The sequence below is a fragment of the Acomys russatus genome, chromosome 7 (assembly GCF_903995435.1).
Source record: "Acomys russatus chromosome 7, mAcoRus1.1, whole genome shotgun sequence".
Lineage (NCBI taxonomy): Eukaryota > Metazoa > Chordata > Mammalia > Rodentia > Muridae > Acomys > Acomys russatus.
In genome coordinates this window covers 35,128,885-35,140,117 of record NC_067143.1, presented here as the reverse complement: position 1 = coordinate 35,140,117, position 11,233 = coordinate 35,128,885, and positions in this window count along the sequence as shown.

The window sequence follows — 11,233 nt, the reverse complement described above, 5'->3', positions numbered from 1 at the left end:
GGGAGAGATGCAGAGCCTGGGGACCTGAGACAGGAGCACCCAAGGCCACTCGGACCCGCCCTCTTTCCGGCTCCTGAGGACCCTGCCCCACTCACCCCTACCCCCAACCCCCACCCCCGTTCTGGGAGCTGTGCAGACACAGGCACTGGTGGCTTTCCAGCCTTACTTCCGCAAGAGGTCTATGCATGGTCTAGAATCTAGATACTCTGCTGGGTTGTCTATGTTTAGAATTCTGTCCACGGGAAGCCCGGGGGCGGCGCAGAATTAACTCAAGTGGGATAATAGGATTTCATGGACTGCACTGCCAAGGAGGCTAGACCTTCTCCACAACCAGCACGTGGCTGGACATAGGAAAGAATTCCCTAAGGCTGGAGTGAGACCCCCAGAGGTACCCGTACCCTCACCCCCACCCCGCGCGCGCCCCATCTGTAGTCAACTTAGTGGAGCCTCAGCAGAGGAATAAAGCGAACTAAGGAAGGAGCTCAACAAAAGAAAAGATTTGAGAAGCCGGTTCAGCTTTTCCTAGGGGCATAGTTAAATTACAAAACTTGATCATCTGTGTTCATTGTTCTTGTGACAATGAGACTGTTTTGCCCAGAATTTTCTGCAAATGTCGAAGCTATTGTGCACCCCCTGCCAATATCGGCAGCCACAGAGCCACACCTTTCTGCTTTCATCCCCACCCGCAAGGGTTCACACCTCCCACAGGTAGGTAGGTAGCAGTCAAGGTAGGCAAGGGCTTGGACAGTCCCAGGTCTTCTTTCTTTTCTTTTTGTTTTTAATTTTTCGAGACAGGGTTTCTCTGTGTAGCCTTGGCTGTCCTGGACTCCGTTTGTAGACCAGGCTGGCCTCGAAGCCACAGCGATCTGCCTGCCTCTGCCTCCCAAGTGCTGGGATTAAAGGTGTGCGTCACCACCGCCCAGCTTCCCAGGTTTTCTTTCTTACAGCCAGACTTCCTCATGTCCCACAATTTCTGTACCATCACCATCCTGACATCCTTCTACAGTCTGGTGTCCTTTTTTTATTCCTCATGTCCAAACCACTAATAAATCTATAATCTGAAATTTACTGCTCCCCAAATCCGACCCATATTCTTCTGGCTACACTAAGGGTCCTCTTAACTGCATCTTCCCTTAATATACTACAAGATTCCTTAAAAGTGACTGTCAGGGGCTAGGGACACGGTTTGTGTGTGTGTGTGTGTGTGTGTGTGTGTGTGAGAGAGAGAGAGAGAGAGAGAGAGAGAGAGAGAGAGAGAGAGAGAGAGAGAGAGAGATTGGGGCGGTGGGAGAGGGAGAGAAAGAGGAGAGAAAGTACAGAAAAGGAGAGAGAGAGAGAATACATGAATAAATAGATACATGTAAAAACTTTTTCTCACTCTGTAGACCAGGCTGGCCTTGAATGCACAAAGATCCACCTGCCTCTACCTCCCCAGTGCTGGGATTAAAGATATGCACCACCACTGCCCAGCTAAAAATAATTGTTTAAAGTCAGCTGGAAATGGTGGCACATGCCTTTAATTCTAGCACTTGGCAGGTGGAGAGGGGAAGACCAGGAATTCAAGGGCAACCTCAGAATCAAAACAAGTTAGAGGTCAAGCACAGCAACATAAGACTGTCTCAAAAACAAACAAACAAAAACTTAAATAAATACATAAAATGAAAGTCAAGACACAGCTTTCTTCTGCTCAAAACCTCCCAAGCAGCTGGAGTGGTGCCTATGTACATGGTAGGCAGGCCTTCAATAAATATTGTCTGAAGGAATGACCAAGGGAGCGAATGTGACAAGAGTCACAGACTACTACTACTAGCTCAGGTTAACTAATAGCCTGGAACAATCTTTTGATGCCAATTTCTGCCCAGTGAAGAGTTCCCTGAACCTGAAATTATGCAATAAACTTTTTCAACTGAACCCAAGACTTCAAATTATCTCTCTTCAATCTATTGATTCTGGCCCAGCTTTCATCCCACAGAGGTCACTTTGAATATCAATTCTGTTATCATAGGCTTGGTACCTCCCCTCCTAGTTTTGAGTCATCTTAAAATTTGTTTAAGTATTCCTTTAGTCAAGTCACTGATAAAAATGATGGGTGTGCAGACTTAGCCTCCAGATCCTGGTTTCTGCACACCACTCCCCTGTAAAAGGAAAGAGCTCTCTCACAGGATGGAAGGGAAAGCACAAACTGAAAGCACAGAAGCCAAAGACTGGTGAGGCCATGTCTGAAGGACAGGGAGACAGTGTGATGACCACTTTGATAGGAGGCGGCTGGAGGACCTCTTTGGTTACCAAATGGCATAATAAGCAAATGTATCCAATTAAAATACAACCCATTAGTCCCTGGTGTGACTCAGAGAGAAAGGGAAAGGAGAAAGAAAGGGATGGAACTTTCCTTTATGTAAAAATGCTGGCTGGTGAGTGTAGAAGTGGAAAAATTAGAAAACTGAGCAAAGATCATGGCTGGATGTAAAGACTTCGAGGAAATAAAGCCTGAAAGCCTGTCCCACAGACCACTTACTAGCCCAAAGGAAAATGTATATCTGCCAAAGAGATTCAGTAGTCACCATCTTAACCAAGTGGTCAGAAGAAACATCATCTGCAATAGGAATATGACAAAATTGCCCCCTCCCATACGATGCCATGAAAGAGTCACATCATCAGTCCCCGCAGTGTTCCTACCTAAGGGGTTGAACCATGTCTAGGAATGAGGATGAAAGCAGATACACCCAATATGAAAAGCTGACTAGCCTGGGCTCGTCAAAAAGGTCAACCTGGTGAAAGTAAAATAAATAAATAATAAATGTGGGGATGTTTATAGTTAAAGACAAAAGATAAAGGTATATGAATCCAGGCTGAGTTTTAGAGGGGGAAAAGGGGCTGGAGCAATGGGGACATTTTTTGTTTGCTTGTTTGGTTGGTTGGTTGTTTGGTTGGGTTTTTTTTGTTAGTTTTTTCAAGATGGGGTTTCTCTGTGTAGCCTTGGCTGTCCTGAAACTCACTTTGGAGATCAGGCTGTCCTTGAACTTGCAGATTTGCCTCCTGAGTGTGAGTGCTGGGATTAAAGGTGTTTGCTACCGCCACCCAGCTAACCAGGACATTTTTAAAAATATGTATTGTATATTAGCAATAGATTTGAAGGCCTGTGCTAGGTTGAAAACATGCTACTTAGCAGTTATTTTCATGTTCATTTCCTTACTTACGAGCATAGTATTTCTCTGGGATAATAAAGTCCCCTGGCTATGATGTTGCAAACTGACATTCAACCATTCAGCAAAAATACGTGTGTGTGTGTGTGTGTGTGTGTGTGTGTGTGTGTGTGTGTGTGTGTGGTGTAAATATGAACATAGCTGGCAAGATCTGGTCAAACTATGTAAAGATTTTTGGATGTCTTTTTTCTTTTTTGATTTTTCAAGACAGGGTTTCTCTGTGTAGCCTTGGCTGTCTTGGAGTCACTTTGTAGACCAGGCCATCCTTGAACTCACAGCAATCCACCTGTGTCTGCTTCCACTGGGATCAAAGGTGTACGCCACCAAGCCCAGCGATTTTTGGATGTCTTGTACCAATATTTTAGTTCTTCATTTAGGGGAAAAAAATAAGATTTATCAAAACAGGATGTCCAGTAGCATTCCAGAGAGACATCCACCAGGGCTCTATGGTGAGCAGTTGTCTGTGGGGCTCCTCAGTGCACAGTTCTACCCACACTTTTCACTACACTATCCACAATAATATTACAGAGGTTTTGTTTTTTTGTTTTTTTTCTTCAAAAAACCTTGTCAAGGGCTGAGGAGATAGTTCAGTAGATAAAATACTTGTCATGCAAGCGGGAATACCTGAGTTTGATCTCAGAACTATTAGAGAGGGTGGGGGAGGGGAAGCCAAGCATTGTAAAACACATTTGTAATCCCAATCCAGAGGAGGTAGAACAGCCAGATTTCTGAGGCTCCCTGCTGGCCTAACTTACTTGGCAGCTTCCAGACCAGTGAGAGACTCTGTCTCCAAAGAAAGGTGGATGGTACCCGAGGAGTCACATACAAATGCCTGCTGGCCTCAGTACACACATATACATACACAGATGTGCATGTGAAAACATACATGACAATCTCATATGTGCACACACACATCCATGTATATACATACACATGCAGATATAAGCCTTGTCAAAAATCAGTTTTTGCTAGCGACAGCACTTCCTTCGTCTGTCCGCACCCGAGTCTATAGCAGTGCTTGATCTATGGCTATCTGCTCAATTAACATTTATTGAGAGCCAGAATCTGGGCATTAGCAGCTCCTAAAGTGGCGGGAGACTGGCCTGCTTTTGTGTCTTGGCAACAAAGAGCTTGTCTGATGGCTGTGCTCATCCCTGAGGAGAGGAGGCAGGGGCTGATGCAGCCTCTCATGGTTGTTAATTATATCCTGCTCATGTGCTTTCAAAGTATGTCTTATGCCAACTGGGCAGCAAACCCAGTGACAGGCCGTCTGTCTTCTGACCCCTCCCCCCATGCCTAGCAAGGCCCTCCTGTAGGTACCACGGGGAGCTATATCTACGAGAGGATCAGGACTCTTGGCCTGGGGAAGCACCCTCCCATGCCCCTCCACGGCAGCCTTGCCCCTGGTGGGCTCCGCTGTCTTCTGTTAGTGCGCTAACGTGGTTCCTAATGTGCTCTCCCAGATGGGAAAGAACAGACGGGTGACTGGCAAAGAACAACTGCCTTTGAATTGACTTCCTGTAGGCTAAAGAGTAGTTCCCAAGCCAACGATGTGTCTCCACGCTTGGATGTAGGCAAGTGTTTTTCAGCCAGATGTCAGTGTTTACAAAGAACTCGGGTGGGGGGGGGGTGCGGCGTGGAAAGAGAGTCCCAAAAACTAGAACAAGAAAAAAGCAATACTTCCTCCATGTCCTAGCCTGCAAGATGAAGTCATCTACAAGTTGCTGCCCACCTGCACTCACAGGCCTTCATTCTTCTTTCCATCCTGTCTGTCTGTCTGTCTGTCTACTCACCCCCACCTCCATAGACACACACACATTCAAGGATGAGAAGTAAAATGTTCATTAGAATATATTATAGCTGGGTGTGGTGGTGCTTGCCTTTAATCCCAGCACTCAGGAGGCAGAGACACGTGGACCGCTGTGAGTTCGAGGCCAGCCTGGTCCACAAAGCTAGTACAGGACAGCCAGGGCTACACAGAGAAACCCTGTCTTGAGAAAAACAAAAACAAAATGAACAACAACATATATATATATTAGCCCAGACAAGCCTAGCAGTAGTGCAGCCTATAATCCCAGCACTTGGGAGACAGAGGCAGGTGGATCTCTGTGAGTTCAAGGCCAGCCTGGTCTATAGAATGAGTTCCAGAACAGCTAGGGCTACACAGAGAAACCCTGTCTAGAAAAACCAGAAAGAGGAGGAAGAGGAAGAGGAGGAAGGAGAGGAGGAGAAGCAGCAGTCCCCCAGACAAACCTGCTGTGTGGTGAGTGATGCGAGAGACCAGTGGGCACATGCCTCCTGGGCAGATGAAGAAACTGAAGAGGTGACAGATTCTATATCTTGATATAGTGTTGGATTTTCAAGTGTGTACAAATGTTACAATGTGTTGAGCTTTATGATCCTAAGATCTATTCATTTTGCTATATTAAAGTTTTTTTTTTTTTTTAAAGATAGCCTCACTTGTGTAGCCCACACTGGCCTTGTAGTCTAGATTCCCTATCTCTGTGCTGCGTATGTAGGAGCACCCTAATGTGCCCTGCTCTAAGTTGATACTTTATACCTGTTATGGGAGAAAAGAAATGAGAGGAAAAGGGAAACAGGGACCCTGACTGGAGAATCAAATGGAGGGTCAAACTGATGGAACAGTAGGGGAGATTAAAGAGAAGAAAGAGGAAGAGAAGGAGGGATGAAAACAGAAAATGCACCGCACGCCTTTAACCCCAGCACTCGGGAGGCAGTTCGAGGCCAGTCTGGTCTACAAAGTGAGTCCAGGACAGCCAATGCTACAGAGAAACCCTGTCTCAAAAAAATTAAAAAAGAAAAAGAAAACAGAAAATGAGCGCCCACACCTGCCTGTGGCCTTGCTTCTTTCACTCCTCACAACCAGCCTGTCACAGTCAACACTCATCCCTCAAGCCTTTGCCCAGGTGCAGGCAGGAAGAGGTCCTCAGGCATGCAAGAAACCGGCCAAAGAGTTCTTGCCAGGTCTGCCCCCTCTGACTCCCACCCAGGAGAGCCAGACTCTACTCTGGATTTGTTTTGCTGCCATGCGGGGGAGGAGCCTCCTGCCAAGCCAGTGAAGCTTGAACCCAAAGGTCCCACCCACCCCACCTTGGGCAGCATTCAGACTCCTCCCATCTCTATCCCGACACCCACCCACCACCCACCCCCGGGTGTTTGACTGGCAGGCTGCCTAGCAAGGTCTCTCAGCCATGATCTCTGGCTGTGGCCCAGCTCCCTAGGCCCTGGCCCCCTGCCACCATCCCCTCGTAGCCCCAAGCCCTCCTCTTATGCCAATCTGCAGCTGCGGTTCCCCACCCTGCCCTGGTTAGGCACGAGGCCGTGTCTTCTCCCCAGGGGCCGGGCAGCAACTCCAGCTGCAGCAGCAATACATTTGGATGAGGAAGTCACAGCAGCAGACACAGTCCCTGTGTGCTTTTAAATCGTCCAATGACTGCCAGGTCCTGGGAGCTGGGCACTTCCTTGGAAAAGGCAGCACCCTCTGCCCCAGACAGCATCCACCCATGGTCCACACTAACACTGCCTTCAGCTTTCTCTGCCTCATCTGCTCCCCAAAAAATTTCCCCGCCTATAAGCCCTTTGCTGTGCCCCATCCCCCACCCCCCATGTGCCCCCCAGTTAAGTGGTAGAATTCAGTGGCTGAGCAAACAGAGAAGAATCCATCACTACCCATTATGGATGGGCCCTACGAGGACCAATCCCTCTAGCTGTTAGCTGCTTCTCCTGGGATGGTAGGTAATACTACGGTGCTTTACGGCATGATTAGGGGATGTGATGAGACAGCACGTACAAAGCCCTCAGCAGCACAAAGCAGAGTGAACGCCCTATGTCCCAGACTGTTATTGCCTCCCCATCTGAAAGCCATCCCACGGCCTCAACAAAGCAAGCATCTTAGAAGCCCCTTCCTAGTCCTCCCTCAGGTTCAGCCAGCCTCCTGCAGATGTGGTGCTGAAGCTGCAACTCTCCTGGGGAGAAGGAACCAGCCTGCCCAGCCCAAGCCCTGGGTGTGCCTACTGTGGCAAGCAGCCCACCTCACACAGCACCACCCCCACTGGGCCTGTTCGGACCTGAGCTGGCCACTCCCTGGGAGGGGATCCCCCCACCCTACAGGGCTGTGGTGCAACCAGCAGGGCTCAGCCTGTCCCTGCTCAGGCAGGGTGGAACACGAAGTTGCCACTGCGGGTCCTGTGCTCCCTTACAGGAAGGAGTTCAGGAGATGATTGCTGTCTGTGCCCATAGCCCCACTACCACCCTACCCCCAACCCTGTCAGGGGGCTAGTAACTGACCCCAGAGACAGTGACTCCTCAATGATTTTGCTGCTCTCAGTCCCCCAGTCCCGGGTAGAAGGCAGGGATCCTGGGCCAGTGAGGACAGAGTCAAAAGGCTGAGGATGTAGCAGAGTCTCAGCTTCCAGTCCAGCTTATGATTGACACCTTGTTCCCTCCTCAAGATTTCAAGTCAAAACAAAACAAAACAAACAAACAAAAGCCAGGTACAGGCTTATGCTTGTAATCCTTGAGATGCTGAGGCAAGAAGATCACTGTCAATTCCATGGCCAGCTGAGGTCACAGATTGAGTTCCAGGCCAGCCAGGGCTGCTTAGCAAGACCCTGTCTCAAAGGAGTCAAAAATTAAAAAAAAGAAAAGCTGGGCAGTGGTGGCGCACGCCTTTAATCCCAGCACTCAGAGGCAGGTGGATCGCTGTTTGAGGCCATCCTGGTCTACAGAGTGAGTCCAGGACAGCCAAGGCTACACAGAGAAACCCTGTCTTGAAAAACAACAACAAAAACAAAGAAAGAAATGGTACCAGGTGACACACTCACAGAGAGATGGAATAAGGCAGCACCTGCCTTGTGGGTCCTCGGCAATACTAGAAAACCCCAGCGATTCCTAGTGCCACATGTGCACCATGAGTGAGGCACCTCAGGGTCGCTGGGGTGTGAACCTAGCAGGAGGAGCTTGGAGTAGGCTTATGTGCCACTCTCCACGGCTCTCATAACTCTTTGAAAGAGCTGACAGACAGACGCAGAGGTCAATCATGATGCTGTGGTCTTCTGGTACCTCACCCAGGAATGTCGCCTTATGCCTCTCACCGCAGCCTGCGGCCAGTGCAGCAGACAGAGGCCCTTACTCCAGAGTGGGATTCAGGGCACTGGGAACCCTAAGGATGAGGCGCCACTTCTGGAGAACAGGTGTCAGAGCTTTTGTCTAATTTCAGAACGATCCTTGTCTGAGATGGAGAGATGGCTCAGTGGTTAGGAGCATTTGTTGCTCTCTCAGAGGATCTGGGTTCGGTTCCCAGCACTGGCACAGAGGCTCACATCCACCCCTAACTCCACTTCCAGGGGATCCAACACCTTCTTTTGATTCCACTCCATGGGCACCAGACACAAATGTAGTTCACATACTCATGGCAAAACACTCATGCACATGAAATAAAATTTAAGAATCTTAAAAAAAAAAAAAAAAAAAAACTAAACAAAAGAGCAAAATTCACCCTCGGTGTGGAAAGAGAGTTTCAGGACAGCCTGGGCTACACAGAGAAACTCTGTCTCAAAAAAAAAAAAAAAAAAAATCTCTTTTCAAGGGCTGAGGATATAGCTTAGTTCTTACAGCATTTGCCGTGCATGCTCCAGAAAAGGGCTTTTGCGTCTTTGTCACGCAGCCTACAGGGTGAAGAACTTTGTCTGGCCAGGCACTTGGGAGGCCGAAGCAAGGGGATCTCTGTGAGTTCAAGGCCAGCCTGGTCCACTGCACAAGTTCCAGGAGGACCATCAGGTATACATGGAGAAAACCGGTCTCGGGAAGGAAAAATAAAAAGAACCTTGTATTCTCTCTCTCTCTCTCTCTCTCTCTCTCTCTCTCTCTCTCATTTGTTGTTGCTGGTTTTGAGTTTCTTGTTTTTTTCAAGGTAAGGTTTCTCTGTGTAGCCTTTTCTGTCCTCTTCTAGACCAGGCTGGCCTCAAACTCACAGAGATCCATCTGCCTCTGTCTCTCTGAGTGCTGGGATTATAGGCATGAGCCACCAAGCCAACTCATTAGTTTTGGTTATAAGGCTCTATATCCCAGACTGACCTTGAACTTGACCCAGGAAGATCACAAACCCTTTGCCTCAACCTCCCAAGTTGCTGGAATTACAGGTGTGCATCACCACACCCAGCTATAACCATGTATCAGGAATAGCTATGTAACCGCCACAGGAAGTATTTGGCAACCCCTCTGCCCCCACCTAAATCACACTTGACAGTTATTCAGGTAATATTTTCCTTAGTGCTGACTGTCAGTGAGGCATCATGCCGGTCTCTTTCACATTTAATAATTTTCAATCCTCGCAGCAGAGGGAAGTCAAGAGTTACTGTTTTATATTCCCACTACACAGATGACAGGCTGCACAGAGAGGTTCAGGGGCTTCCTAAGGCCACGCGTGTTCCAGGTAAAGAAGACTTGGGGCCAAGGGATCTGCTGGCTCCGGAATGCGCGTGGACACTAAACCTAGAAGAAGAATTTCAACCAGGTTTTGTCCCAACTTGCAAACCGTCTCCACTCTCTGATGATACAAGCAGCTGCCTTTCTTCCCTCCCTCGCTCTCCTATCCTGCTTCCAGGCATGCAGTGCTGCTTCTAGCTCACTTGCTGTCCTCTAGGCATGGCTCAAACTGCTGCTGCAGGCCACCACCTCATAACTCACCCGGAGTCATCAAATGCTCCTTTGCAGAGACTACCAATCGGGAACTAAATATCTTTAGACACTCTTCACTCACTCCTTCCTTTGTCTCAGACAAAGGTAGTAGCAGCCACGGCAAGCCTGGCGGAACTCCAGAAGGGCTCCCAGGCTGCAGACTACTAGATCTTTCTGTTTTCAACTGATTTCCGGAGCTGCTCCTCTGGGCTCCTTGGGCCCTTGGCTCAGATTTCCATTAAGGCACTCATTACGCCTGCAGTAAAAGCACTCATTGGCATCCCACCCCTCTCTCTCCCCATCCCTTCCACTGAGCTCAGTGAGTACAGAGAGCAGACCTGCCCAACTCGGGTTTTTAAATGTCCAGCCCCAGGGCAGAGCTTGGAACCAGCAAGGGCCTAGTAAATGTTGACTAAATGAACAAATGAGTTTTTTGCTCCCGCTGATGGTTCTCAAATCATTTCCAAGTAATTCATTCCAGTGTTCCTTCCTGGATTCTAACCCTCCTCCTCCCCCAACCTTTCTCTTATTCTTTTCAAAGATTGTGAATAAGAAAAGACACCACGGGGAGGAGGAGAGGGAAGGGGCTGCGGTCAGGCTGTAAAGTGACTAAATAAATAAATTCATGGTTGGGGGGGTAGAAAAAAAGAAAAAAGAAAAAGAGAAGGGGCAACACAGGCTGGACGGTAGTGAAGGCCTTTAATCCCAGGCAGAGGCTAGTGCATCTCTAGAGTGCCAGGCCAGCCTGGTCTACAAGGGGAGTAGAGGACAGCCAGGGCGAACAAGAAGAAGACTGTCTTGGAAAAAAAAAAAAAAAAAAAACCAGAAGAGGAAGGAGAGGAGGAGGAGGAAAATGAAAGGCACCACACCAAAGGGAGGGCTAGGGCTACGGCCCCATCTCCCCAGCTTAGGGCAACCCAGTGGTCTCTTGCTCAGACTCTTCTAGGCAGCTCTGTTGGCTTTACAAGAGATGCTATGCTTGGCTCCTGTCAGACACTAATTTAAATTGAGGGACTCAGGGCCTGGGGATGTAGTGCAGTTAGTAAAAACAGTTGCTTAAAGTGCGTAAAGCCCCGGGTTGGATTCCCAGCATTGCGTGGGACAGGTCACACTTCTATTCAGGAAGTGGAGGCAGAAGGGTCATCCTTGGTGACATAGGGAGGTCAAGGCAAGCCTGAATTACATAATACCAAAAAGGCATACAATGACTTATGATGCATATAATAAGACATATTCAATACAATTATTAGGGTGACATTGCAGATGAGCTGAAGATGGTAGGAAGTGGAGGGTTTTGACCCAGGCAGAGCTGAAAAGTCTTCCTGGTGCAC